Source organism: Pseudonaja textilis, chromosome 3 (genome assembly GCF_049901715.1).
Source record: "Pseudonaja textilis isolate UNSWEBS1 chromosome 3, rPseTex1.2, whole genome shotgun sequence".
In the NCBI taxonomy this organism is placed as follows: domain Eukaryota; kingdom Metazoa; phylum Chordata; class Lepidosauria; order Squamata; family Elapidae; genus Pseudonaja; species Pseudonaja textilis.
In genome coordinates this window covers 128964857-128977901 of record NC_141992.1, presented here as the reverse complement: position 1 = coordinate 128977901, position 13045 = coordinate 128964857, and the positions used below count along the sequence as shown (strand labels likewise).

Sequence of the window (13045 nt, the reverse complement as noted above, 5' to 3'; positions counted from 1 at the left end):
CAGCAGCTGCCGTACAGCATTCTTCTGTGCTGCAAAAAGCAGCTGCACTTCAAAAGCAGAAGATAAAAGTGAGTATGGGAGCCTGGGCAGGTGGGTGGGCCCAACAGCAGAGCAGCAAAGAGAACCAGTACAGTCTCCGCTGCTCATCACTGCTACCGGCTTGGCAGAACCGGACCGAACTGGTAGCATACCACCACTGACAAAGTGGATCACTCACAACTCCAGCCAGCTTATGTTGTTCTTCAGGTCTGCCTGAGACCATTGTCCTTGAGCCTGCTGGTGCTGGAGACGGGCTCCCCATCCAAACAGGCTGGCATCTGAGGTCAAGGTCAGGCAGCTGGGCTCCTTGAATAGTGTTCCCTTGGCTTGTTGTGGACACCCACCACCTGAGGGACCTGAGTGTCTCTAATGGTACCCTGACCTTGGAGGTGGAATTGTTGCCCTCTGGAATGGTAACAGGAACCATTGCAGGGTTCTTAAGTGTGATCGGGCCCAAGGAACTATGGCTATGCAAGAGACCATCTTTCCCAAGAGCTGAGAGAGTACGGCCAATGGAATGAGTTGTTCCATCCTGATTTGGTGACTGTCGCTCCTGGGAAAGATAGATCTCGCACAGCTTGGTGTCTATAACTGCTCCTAGATGGAGCAGATGAGTAGTTGGTACAAGATGACTCTTTTGAAAATTGATGGAAAATCCATGTTCCTGAAAAACAGATTGTCATTTCCAGATCCTTCTGTGCTAGCTGGGCGAGGAAGACTGGATGATGATGTCATCCAGGTAGCACTGGAGACACACCGGGATTTTCCTTAGGAGCTGCTAGAACTTTTGTGAAGGACCTGGGGACAGAGGTTAGACCAAACATCAGAGCTCTGTACTGGAAATGATGGCCCAAGTAACAGAATCTGAGGTACCGTCGGAGCAGGGGAAGGATGGATATGTGGAGATAGGCCTCCATTAAGTCGATGGAAGTCAGGAGGTCACCCACCCTGATGTCGTCCAAGACTGACTGCAGAGAAAGCCTTTTGAAACCCTTGTACCTCAAATGGACATTTAATTTTTTGAGGTCAAGAATTGCTCTCCATCCCCCTGAGGACTTTGGAACTAGGAAGAGGATTGAGTAGAATCCATGCCCTCGTTGATCTTCCAGAACTGGCTTGATGGCCTGGATGTCCAGGAGATGTTGAATTGCCATACTCATAAGATCCCTCTTGGTGGAGTTCTTGGAGATGGGACAACGGATGAAGTGCCTCAGAGGAATGGAGAGAAATTCCAGATGCCATCACTCTGCTAAACAAATAATTCTCTCAACACTGTCAACTATTTACTAAGTCTGCATTACTATTACTATTACTAGTAATCCTCCCATCCTTCCTTTCACCAATTTCCTCCCACTTATGATTGTATGACTGTAACTGTCGCTTGAATCCTAACGATTTTTATTGACTGTTTCCTAGTATGATTTCATTGCTTATTGTACCCTATTGCTATTATTAAGTGTTGTACCTTATGATTCTTGACGAATGTATCTTTTCTTTTATGTACACTGAGAGATATGCACCAAGATAAATTCTTTTATTGGCCAAGTGTGTCCAATCACACTTGGCCAATAAAGAATTATATTCTACTCTATTCTGTATTGTAAATTATCTTCAACAAATATTAATCAGTTAATATGGATTTTGTGTTTAATTGGAGACTGATTTCTCAGAAGTCTTGAGTCTGTACAATATAACTACTTTCTACTTGCATATGGATAATAATGGATATGATTATTTATGGATAATTAGTGTTAGTAACCTGTACTTCTTGTAATCTAAACAGAAATATTCTTACTGGTTGTTTAGGCCATAAGCTCAAAATCATTTTCTTCTACCTCTACCATCCTTTATTATGCAAGCCCTCTTTAATCTTGGGATGTAGAAAGTTCCTTCTCTTTTTTACTTTCTTCTCCACTGATTTTAAGTATGAAATATAAACGAAAGCTGAGCTTATGGTGACTCAGTTTTGTACTTCGATCAAAGTGAGTTCAAAGAAGCACTTCCGGCTATCACAAGAAAGTGAAAGGAAAATACAATCTGAGGCTTTTTTATTTTCTAGGGTGAAGAATTTAGAGCAAGAAATTCTTCAAATCCATACACTATATTAGCCACACAACTATACATTTATTTAAGGCTCAAATTCGGCAGCTTGCTAATTAAAAAATGCAACATTATATAAACCAGGTCATCTCTATTTTCAATTTTCAATTGCCATTAATTCTTGTTTAATCCCAGATCCAATTCATAGAATGGTAGGAGAAAGAAGAATCACTCTTATTTTCTAGTGAAAAATAGGTTCTGAGAAAGTGGTGTAAATATTGTACCACTCTAGTTTTGTTTGTTTAGATTAGATATTCAGTTCCGAACCAAACATTCATATTCAGTTCTGAACAACTATTTAGAATTGGGAATCAAAGTTAAGACAGCATGCTTTGAGGTTGTTTGAAGTGAAGCATTTATTTTATTTTTCAGGAAGGAAATTTACATGCTGACCTAACACATTATTGATTTACTGATTTTTACTTGTTATGGATTAGATTCTATTGCAAAATCTTTAAATATATGTATGAAAAATAACTGAGCACTACTTCAGAAAGGAAGAAACAGTGCAACTCTGCTTGGCTTAATTAGTGTCAGTCTCAGATCATCAAGTTCCAAACCACTGAAAAGTATTTTATAGACATCTTATAATAGATATCTTAAAGAGATAAAATAGTGTACAGCTCATGAACATTCGTTTCAATATAAAGATAATTCAGTAATAGCTGAATAAAGTTTTCTAGATGAAAGTTTAAAGTGAAATCAGTCGTGAATTTCCATTTGATTGCAAATATAATTTTAGCTTTGTTAAGAGAAATCAAACCACACTGAGGTAATGCAAAGTTTCTCAGTCTCAAAATTTTCATCTCTTAAATGTTCTAAATGTATGGGACAATCCTAAAAACAACAATATTTGTTAAAATATTACATTATTACTGTCTTCAGTGATCAATGCCACTGTTTTACTTCTTAAAATATGTGCTGAAAGAACTGGCAATAGGAGAAGAAAAAAACAAAAACTTGTACCTTATAAATCAAGAAAGACCATTTGAATATAAAGAGCTTCCTTAAACCAAGTCATAATCATGAACCATTAACCAAATTATGGCAAACAATATTCCAAACAACACTCCACTCAAAAAATGTACTGCCCTGAAGATGCCAAGAATTGAATTAGGGACATTGGCATAGGAAACACATGTTCCAATGGGATAACAGATAATATTTAGAAGAAAGCTTGAGCACAAACTTCAGTAGGAATATAATACCAATATTATAATGTTTACAGTGCTGCACTTAAGGTTTATTGCAAATTAAGTGACTGATCCTTGTGAAAATTTCTAAATCACATGTCTGAAATGTCAAAAGTGAATTTTGGGAGACTCAGCTCAGAAGATGCTACTCATAACGTCCATGTATGACTTCTCTTAGCCTTTTACTAACCAAAAACCAGCTTGCAGCCTTGACAATGGATCATTCATGCATGCATTGATTTGGGAAAAGCAATGTGTTTATTAAAAAGGAAAAAAATATAAAACATATGTTTAATAAAAATTGCAGCCTCTTTTTTTTAAAATATGATGATTTAGATCATATGTGTGTTTTAATGCACCATGGACTAAAATAGGAAATATGAATAATCTTGGCTATAAATGCAAGTGTTGCCCAGGGTACTTTAGTATTATGATTTGCCTGAACCATTATTCCAGTCAAATCTTCTTACTCCGTTGTTCTGCTAGTACAATACACAATCACATTAATCAAGTCAAAAATAACCATTATGGTGACACTTAACTCTTTTGTATCAAAAAATATCTGATGTCTGACAATCACCTATCCAAGGATAGTACTTGTAAGACTTTACCTCAATAAGCATGGTTTGGCCACTGAAATAATTTCATTTGGGGAGGATGTATTCTGTAGTAATGAGATCTGAAATGGAAGAATATAATTTTTCCGATTATTTTGTTATTGAAACAGGTAATCAAAATGAGGCAATTGAATGGATTTTGTTTTTCCACAATATGGTAGATTAGGTGAAGATTTGTTTAAAGATTTGTTTTCTTTTGATCTTAGCTAAAGAGACTGATTGGAGTTCACTGACTGGAAGTTCCAGAAACAGCTTCTTTCAATGCTGTAGCACTCTTTTTATAATACAAGTTAACCTTTTGCCTCCTGTTCTTTCTCCTTCTCCTTCATCTTTTAAGAAAGAATCACTCCCAGTTCCATTATGCAGTTCCTGGAACTCTTGCAAAATAAAATCACATCTGATTTTACACATTTAGAGTGATATATTTTGTTTTAAAACCTTTGATAATCTAATGGATATTCCCTGTTTATTTAAATAAATGAAGAAAAATGAAAGCAAAAGGAGGGTTTAACTAAGAGGCAAGATATTTTACTTCCAGGAAGCCCGGTGGCAGAGCCAATCCAACTTATCTTGAAATGCTGTATGGCTTTACTTCCAGGGGAATTTCAGTGAAACTTCGATCAAATCAAAGTTCCCTCACAAAGATTTGCACTGCCCTAGTTACTAAGCTTAAAAATACTTCTGACTTTTATCTTTGACTCAAATATCTGCAGTTGCTCTTTTATATTTGAACAACATTATATAACATAAATCTGAGCAGAGTTTACAACAGAATTCTGCTAAGTGTTTCATTCATAGTTGGTGTGAAATAAAAACCAAATTGCTTTAAAGTTGGATATTTATCAGTTATTTACAAGATGATCAAAGCCAAATTGATAAAATTTTAGAATATTTTGTTTTCAGTGAATCACAGCTAAAAGGTATTATGACTTGGAATTTTTATATGGAAAGATCATTGTTTTTAACATAAAGTACCAGAGGTGGCATTCAGCAGGTTCTGACCAGTTCTGGAGAACCGATAGAGGAAATTTTGAGTAGTTTGGAGAACTGGCAAATGCCCGCTCTGACTGGAGATTTTACAGTATCCTTCCCTTGCCACACCCACTAAGCCACGCCCACAGTACGGTAGTAAAATTTTTTGAATCCCACCACTGTAAAGTACAATCTTTGATTTTTTTAAAAGAAACAAATCAAAACATTCATTTTAAAATGGAGAAAGTTTGAATGGCATCTGTAATGAATGTCTCTGAATGATACCTGGTGCCTCTCTGCCCAGAGGCAGAGCTGCTCTGCTTCCAGCACCAGGGGTCTGGAATGTATTCCTCCTTGGCGGTTAATATGCACCTTGTTTGTCACACTGTCAGTTAAGACCAGGATGTTCCTGTTACTGTGTCCTGTAATCCCCTTAGGGCCAGATGGACTGCCCTAAGTTCTAGCTAATTGACATTGTGGCTCTGTTTGGGACCATTGTCCCTGGACCATCCTGGATTGGAGATGAGCTTCCCAGCCATAAAGGCTGGCATCCATAGTCAGCACCAGCCAGTCAGGGTCTTTGAATAAGCCCTAAGGAAAGGGCCTCAGATAACCACCATCTAAAGGTTTTGATGACTTCCAGGGTTAACCTGACCTGGGAATGGGAGTAACTCCTACATGTCCTCTGATAAGGAAGAAGAAACTATTGGAGTGCCCTGGCATGAATCTAGCCCAGGGCACTATATTAATGCATGAGATCAATTTACCTAGGAGTTTAGAAAATGTAGCCAGGGGAACACTGTTCTTAGATTTTACATGCCCAATCAATTCCCTAATACTCTCCTAAAACTCCTGGGATAAAAACACTTTGCACGATGTGGTATCTATTACAGCTCCCAGATGGAACAATCCATTAGTACGAATGAAGTGACTCTTGGCCTCGTTGACAGAAAAGCCATTCTCCTGGAGTACCTGGATGGTAATATCCAGTTCCTCTACTGCTGGAAATGTGGAGGATGACTGGACCAGGAGGTCATCCAGATAGCACTGGACTCTGATTGGAATGTCCCTAACATGGGCTGCCAGGGCTGCCAATGGCTTTGTAAATGTTCTGGGAGCGTATGGAAGTCCAAAGGGCAAGGCCCTGTACTGAAAATGCCTACCATTGCAGCAGAACCTGAGGAATTGTCTATGGGCCGGAAGAATTGGCACATGAAGGTAGGCCTCAGTTAAATCTATGGAGGTAAGAAAATCCCCCTCCCTAATTCCCTCCAGAATAGACTGAAGATAGTGTATCTTAAACCACCTGTATTTCAACTGGTGGTTCAAACGCTTCAAATCCAGAATTGCCCTCCATCCCCTAAGGCTTTAGGTATTACAAACAAGATGGAATAAAATCCCATCCCCTGTTGGTCCTCAGGCACCAGCTGAATAGCCTGTATTCCAACAAGTGTTGGATAGCTGTTTCCATGAGGACCTTCCTCTCTCTGTTTTTAGAAATAGGACAATGAATGAAAAACCTCAGGAGTATAGAGAGGAACTCTAGAGAAAGGCCCAAACGGACTATCTCCAGGATCCAGATGTCTGTGGTTACTTCCTCCCAACACCTGGCAAACAAGGCCAGATGTCCTCCAATGGGAGGATTGATGGTAAATTTATCTAAGGCATCGGTAGGGATGACCCCCAGCAGTTTGTTGTTGGGCGGGCAATTTCTACCTGTCCTGTCCTGCTGTTGATCCTACCTGGGGATGAAAGGCCACTAGGGTCTAGTAAACCCTGCTCCAGCTTCAGGTGCCCTAAAAGAGGGACATCTGAAATAGGGTATCAAGCGGAATTCGCCTCTTCTGGACCTGGAAGGTAAGATCTTCCCCTTGTCCTTTGAGTCCACCAGCATCTTGTCCAGGGCTTCTCCAAACAATTTATCCCCTTTGAAGGGGGCAGTGGCCAACCTCTACTTATGTCTCATGTCTGCCTGCCATTGTCTAAGCCAGAGCAGACGGCGAGAGGCTATAGACGATCCTATCACCTTTGAGGCAAATCTGGCTGCACTGAGGGTGGTATCAGCCGAGAACTCCATAGCTGCTAGGAGCTTATTAATATGCTTGTGGGATCTGACATCATTAATTGGTTTTCTCTCCTGCAGTTCTTGTAGCCAGATGAGTTCAAAAAGGATGCAGCAGTGGAGGCCTTCACTGCCCAAGCTGTTGACTGATGCATTTTCTGGAAGGTTTGTTTGGCCTCTTGTTCTCTGCCCTGAACGAGTCCTCGGGGTCCCCAAGAATGTCAGAGTTGGATTGCAGGGCTGCTACTGGGGCATCCACAGTTTGCACTTCCAGGGCTCTGGAAAGATCTGCTCCCACATTGAATAATCGCCTGTCCAGGGAAGAAGGGCTTGGGCCTGATCCAGGAGAAGACCACTGCCTTTGGATGACTGTTGTGAACATCTTTGGTGCAGGGATGCCGTTATGGTCTTCTCTGAGAACAATGGGTCATTAGGGTCTTCTGACGCATCTGTTGGCTCTGGTAGTTCGAGAGCCTTGCCTTGCCCTTTGGCATTCTTTGCTTTAAAGAGAAGCAATTTGAAAAGGGCAGGTTGAAAAAGCCCTGAAATTGCGGGCTGGTCAGAATCAAGGCCTTCATCATCAGAAAAACCTCTATCCATCTGCTGCCCCATGTCAGATGGATTAGAGTGGGCATCTCAGCAGGAGTATAATAATCAGACCCTGAATAAATGGAGAGATCATCCTCATAATGGGACCTCTGTCTCATGCTATGTTTTGAAGAGGAAAAGGAAGCCTCAGAAGGTGATCGCCTGGTTTGTTTTAAGGCTGCTAATACACCCTAATCACTGCCTCAGCTAATGGAACCTGCATGTTTATTTGAAATTCAGGCTCTTGTCCCACTGCTGGACAAAGTCCCGCTGAAATGGGAGTAAAGGTAGCCTCTGGGGCTACTCTGGTTCTATGGGCAGTTATCGTCAGCTGCTCAGTTGTTGGGCAGACAGAGAAAAACTTTCTTATTTCAGAGCCTTCTAGGGATCCTGTATTAAATTCTGCTGTTCAGCTTCCCCTGTGGCCATGTCTGGTAATACTCTCCTGTCAGACTGAAGAGGCCTGGCTCCTCTTGGTAATGGTTGCTCCTCATTTTGGCGGGAATCTGACATGGAGCTGGTAGGTGCTATTTCTGAGCCTTTTTTGGCCACTTGTCTTTTAGCCCAGTGGTCATCAACTGGTGGGCTGCAGAGAAATGTCACCCCCAGAGCAACCCCAAAGCAATTAATCCAGGGTGCATGGGAACACAAGGCTGCGTAGCCCACATGGCCCGTGGGAACCCTCCCCGCCCACTCACTCCTTACTTGGCAAACTTGCCTGCTAAATTACTATTTTTCCTTCTCCCGCCCGACCATCAGCTGTTCTGCAGTGCCGGCAGATTTAGATTAGCTAGAAAGCAGAAAACCGTTGGATTTCTTGCTTTCTAGCTAATCTTTAGATCTTCGGCTCTGCTTTTAACCTTCCTTAGTACTGAAGCTTCTATTATTCAGTGCAGACTCAGGTAGCTGATGGCAGAAAGATAGATCTCTGAATGAATCTGTGGTTCTGTGAGCAACTCAATCTGTCTGCCTGCTTTGCCTGATTTTGGGTAAAAGATGCTCTTTTTTAAAATAAAAAATTCAATATTTACATACATGGTATGTTGTGAGTTAATTTTGTGAGTTTGCTTATTAGCAAATTTTATGAGTTTGCTTGCAAACAAATTTTATGTGACAGACTCAGGTAGTCAATGACAGAAAGATAGATCTCTGATCTGTGATTCTGTGAGCAATTCAATCTGCCTGCCTGCTTTGCCTAATTTTGGGTAAAAGTTGCTCTTTTTTTATAAAAAATTCAATATTTACATAAATATTTATAATATTTACATACAAGCCATGTCCAGCCAGTCACATGACCATCAAGCCACATCCACAAATTAGGCCATGCCCAAAGAACCATTTGTTAATAAATCTGAATCCCACCCCTTCCTCTGTGTGTGTGTGTGTGAGAGAGAGAGGGGGGGGAGAGGGAGAGAGAGAAGTTAGATCAGATCTCTTTCTCTCTCTCCCCCCCCCACTGTCAGCAAGCCACTGGCAGTCAAAATTCATATTAGTGGTCCCCAGGATTTAAAATTATGAGTTTGGTGGTCCCTGAGGTCCAAAAGGTTGGTTGTTATGTCCTGAGAACTCTAGGAGTTCTCACTCAGGTCCACTCACTTTGAGTGGGCGTTCTTCCCCCTTTCCTCATTGGTTGGTTCTCCCCAGCAGCCAGCTATAAAAGCAGGCTGCGGGGTCCAACCAGTTGCTGATTGCTGCGAGCCAGTTCCAGGCGTGGCAAGCACGGTCAGCCCTTTATTGCTATAATAAAGTATTGTTGCACTCATGCTCTGGTTCAGCCTCTCATTGCTCAAACTTAACACTGGCGACGAGGATGGGATGGCGACCAGAAGCACCATGCAACCGCTGAGTCACTAGCCGCCGATCCGCAACCCAGAGAGAGCGATCGGCCGGCGATAAGGGAAACGCTGATCCGCAGCCAGAGAGAGCGGTCAGCCAACAAAAAGAGCAAACAAAAAGAGCAAACGCTGATCCGCTGACAGAGAAAGCGGTCAGCAAGCGATAAGAAGTGAACGCTGATCCGCAGCCAGAGAGAGCGGTCAGAATCGAAAGTTAGAAGCGTCTGTAGCCGCTTGTTAGCCCAGCTACAGGGAAAGTGAAGCGCTGCGAGCCGCAGCCGCTCAGTATCAGGCGCGAAATTCAAACGGTTGTCATTTGAATTTCAAACCTAAAAGGTACAGCACAGCGCTGTAGCCAGTCACTGACGCCCACTCAGGCGCGAATCCAAACGCCATCAACGGCTAACAGCCAAACGTGGTTAACCCAGAGAGAAAGAGAGGATTTAAAACAGCCTCTCCTGAGCTGAAATCACTTGCCCACCACGGGCACTAAAACATTGTCTGCTGCCCCAGAGAGATTTTTCCTCAGGTTGTTCAACCGGTCCCAGCACCATGAGTTCCAATCCAGTCTTCCCGCGTTTAAACCAGACGAGGAGAAGTGGGAATCGTATAAGAACTGCTTCAATCATTATATCGATGCAGTTGGCCTGGCGGATGCGGGGAGCATCGGAAAAATCGTATTTCCTAATCTACTGCGGAGCCACCGCTCACGATACGGCCGCAGCGCCTCGTGGCTCCTCGTGAGTTGAAAAACGTTCCGTGGTCTGAGTTACTTGAAATTCTCACTAACCACTATTCCCCAGGCCCTCACAGATTGCCAGGAGATTCACCTTCTGTATGAGGAAGCAATCGAGCAAGGAGACCATCAATCAATATATGGCCGCTCTCAGAACAGCAGCACTGCATTGTGGGCTTGGAACCTACCTGGAGGACATGCTCCTCGATCAATTAGTCTGCAGGGTCAAGGATCTCCACCTGCAAAAGCGACTTCTCGCAAAGAAAGACCTCAACCTCGCACAAGCAGTCGAGGAAGCCTTGGCAGCTGAGTTGGCAACAACCTCAGCCACCGAAATCCAGGGCCCAAGCGCCAAGCTGACATCACTTCCAGTCCACTCCGAGGAGGTGGTAGCAGAGGAACCCATCAGTGATGAAAACGAAGTCCACCACCTATCCAACGACAGACGGCCGCAGGTAGGAGCCAGGCAAGAAAACAGCGGTCCACCCAAGCACATCACCCTGTGCCTAGCCTGTGGGGGATCTCATCAGAGGGCCACCTGTAAGTTTAAAGGAGCCACCTGCAATAACTGCCATAAAAGGGGACACATCGCGAGAGTCTGCCAAGCCCCCCAAAGCGCAGCACAAAGGCACCCTCCCTCGCACTCGGGACCACAGAGGCAAGTACTGAACTGTCGCACGCACCACCTTGCCAAGAGCACTTGCCACACTGTTAGTAAAATTTCTCTCTCCGTTTCCCTAGAAGGTAAACCGTGCCGCATGGAGGTTGACACAGGGTCAGCGCTCTCAATTATCTCGTGGAACACCCTTAAGAGGCTCCAACCAAGCCTATCCACTAGCCGGCTCCAGAGATGCCAGTTTGGCCTGAAGGACTACCAGGGGAAGACCATTCCTGTAATCGGCAGAGGCAAGTTTCTTGTCAGTTTTAAAGCTTTTAAAGACCACCTACCTCTAGTGGTAGTTAACGGCAATCTACCCACCTTATTGGGGCTCGATTGGTTTCCCCATCTCGGCCTAGGGCTAACAGGAGTCCATGCTGTCTCAACCTCAGACACTGACTCCTTATTCACTGATTACTCAGATGTATTCAGCGAAGAGCTGGGGTGTTATAACGGTACCCCCATCTCATTCTCAGTTGACCCCCAAGCAGTCCCAATCAGGCTAAAACCGCGTAGGGTCCCATTTGCTATTCGGCCAAAACTAGATGCAGAATTGGATAAACTATTAAAACAAGGGGTCATTGAGCCAACAGATTTCGCCAAGTGGGAGACGCCCATTGTCACACCCCTCAAAAAAGACGGTAGCCTGAGAATTTGCTCGGACTACAAGACGACAATCAATAAATTTCTACAAGTTAGCGCTTATCCTGTGCCCGTCATCCAGCACTTATTACACACATTCGAACCAGGCAGCATTTTTGCTAAATTGGACATGTCTCAAGCATATCAGCAGTTCCCTGTAGATAACCAAACAGCGGAACTCCAGACAATTGTCACTCACAGGGGTGCCTTCCGATGCAAGCGTCTCCAATTTGGCGTAAGTGTTGCCCCGGGTATTTTTCAATCCCTCATGGAGCGGATTTTGCAGGGCCTCCCTGGTGTAGTACCCTACTTCGACGACATCTTAGTCTCGGCCAGGGACAGACCCCAACTCTTCCAGAGAGTTCGAGCAGTGTTAGAGAGGTTCAGACAGCATGACCTCAAGTTGAAAAAAGAAAAATGTGCCATTGCCACTAGACAGGTGGACTTTCTGGGTTATAAAATTGACGCCTCTGGCATTCATCCCCTGGAGTCCAAGGTTAAGGCAATCCACGAACTGCAGGCGTTCTTGGGGCTATTGAACTTTTACGCATCCTTTTTGCCCCATAAAGCATCAGTAGCTGAACCCCTACACAGATTACTGGATAAAAAGTCACCATGGCACTGGGGGCACAAGGAAGACCATGCCTTTAATGCCGTCAAATCTCTACTCACGTCAGAGGCGGTACTTATTCAATTCGACCCTAACCTCCCTTTAGTACTGGCAGCTGACGCCTCCCCTTTTGGAATCGGGGCGGTACTAAGTCACAGGCTTCCCAATGGCGCCGAGGCTCCCATCGCCTTTTTCTCAAGGACGCTCTCTGCTACGGAGCGCAATTATAGCCAGATCGATAAGGAAGCCCTAGCAGCTGTTGCAGCCGTGAAAAAATTTCACGAATTCCTTTTCGGCCATTTTTTCGAGCTGGTCACTGACCACAAACCCCTCCTGGGCCTCCTAGCCGGGGACAAGCAGAACCCTCAAGTCCTCTCCCCTAGGATGACAAGGTGGACTCTCTTCCTAGCAGCCTACTCCTACCGACTGGTACACCGCCCGGGCAAAACACTGTCCCACGCTGATGCCCTCAGTCGCTGCCCCTTGCCGGCCCCGGCTGAAGACCCTGCTCCTGTCCACGCTATTTTCGAAATCACCCAGTTGGACCTACCCATCACGGCCCTGGACATTGCTGCTAAAACCAAGACAGACCGAACACTCGCCCAGGTGCTCGACTGGGTGAGGAGGGGGTGGCCGGGTGGCAATGTTGATAACAGATTCACACCTTTTAAGACTCGCATGCAGGAATTGTCAAGTCTGCAGGGCTGTCTACTATGGGGCACTCGAGTGGTCATCCCGACCTCATTGCGTACCCAAGTTCTGGAAGCTTTGCACGAGGGACATCCTGGCATCGTGAGAATGAAAGCGTTAGCACGCAGCTACGTGTGGTGGCCGGGTCTAGACGAGGACATTGTCAATTGGGTAAGTTCCTGCAACATTTGCCAGGAATCCCGTCCTGCTCCCCCCATTGCCACCCCTACTAGATGGGAAAACGCCAGCGCTCCTTGGTCTAGAATCCACATCGACCTAGCGGGCCCTCTGCATGGGAAGATG

At 44.3% G+C, this 13045-nt stretch overlaps 1 protein-coding gene and 1 long non-coding RNA gene across 3 annotated transcripts in view; one reads left to right on the top strand and one right to left on the bottom strand.

Annotated features, from left to right (window-relative positions):
• LOC148126317 (uncharacterized) overlaps positions 1-13045 on the top strand; it is a 120811-nt gene that overhangs the window by 14045 nt on the left and 93721 nt on the right. The gene's annotated exons all lie outside the window — the stretch shown is intronic.
• The window catches only part of CDH20 (cadherin 20), a 220843-nt gene that overhangs the window by 177412 nt on the left and 30386 nt on the right, over positions 1-13045 (bottom strand). The window contains exon 1 of one of the 2 annotated variants that reach the window (XM_087930759.1): positions 3944-4012. The exons of the other annotated variant lie outside the window; for it this stretch is intronic. The gene's annotated coding sequence lies outside the window, so the exon portion shown is untranslated. Of the gene's footprint in view, positions 1-3943; positions 4013-13045 lie in introns of those variants that run through there. 2 annotated transcript variants of the gene reach the window in all.